Below are 769 nucleotides of genomic sequence, written 5' to 3'. Positions count from 1 at the left end.
AAGGGCATTTCCTACAAATATGAATTTATACTTTGACCAGGTCTCAACTTGTGTTTTCTGTGGGATGTGAAGGGGAGGAGGGTAGAACATGATGGGTAATGAATAGGGGGCTCAAGGCTTAAGGGAATCAGTAGACAAAGTCAAGATGGGTTACAGACAAAAACAAAAGAGCCAAAAATATGAAAAACTAATCATTAAGTGAGGGGATAATGAGCAAAAATGCATAAACAAAAAGCCGTAATGATGGGTAATGGACAGAGGGAGGAATCCAGGACAGGATGGTTGATAAAAAGGAAACAGTGCAACAGTCTAATGGGTAATGGACAGAAATAGAAGAGAGATATAAATGATAGTGATTAAGTACGAGGGACTCAGGTTTAATGGATAAATGGCAAGTAAGAATAGGCCAAAGGCAAAATTATGAATAACGTATTAAGACCTCAGGACAGGATGGGTTAATAGATCTGGATGAATGAGCCAGAGGCAGAGATGAATAATGGAGAAATAGGGGCCACGGCATGCTGGGTAATAGACCCAAAACATGATGGTTAATTAAAGAAGGGCTAGAAGAACGACAGAAGTGAACAGGCAGAAATGTGCTAAAAGTAGTTTAGACAACGAAGCTGAAATGAATGGGGCTGGGGCATGCTGGGTAATGGGATAGGAATGAATGGGCCAAAGATAGAAGCCGCGGTGACGCAGGTAGACGGTGTGGGGAGCTGGGGACAGAGGCATGATGGGTAACGAGAGTGGTGAATCTATGGCAACT

The sequence above is a fragment of the Molossus molossus genome, unplaced genomic scaffold, assembly GCF_014108415.1.
Source record: "Molossus molossus isolate mMolMol1 unplaced genomic scaffold, mMolMol1.p scaffold_m16_p_21, whole genome shotgun sequence".
NCBI classification, from domain to species: domain Eukaryota; kingdom Metazoa; phylum Chordata; class Mammalia; order Chiroptera; family Molossidae; genus Molossus; species Molossus molossus.
Note: the sequence above shows the minus strand (reverse complement) of the source record.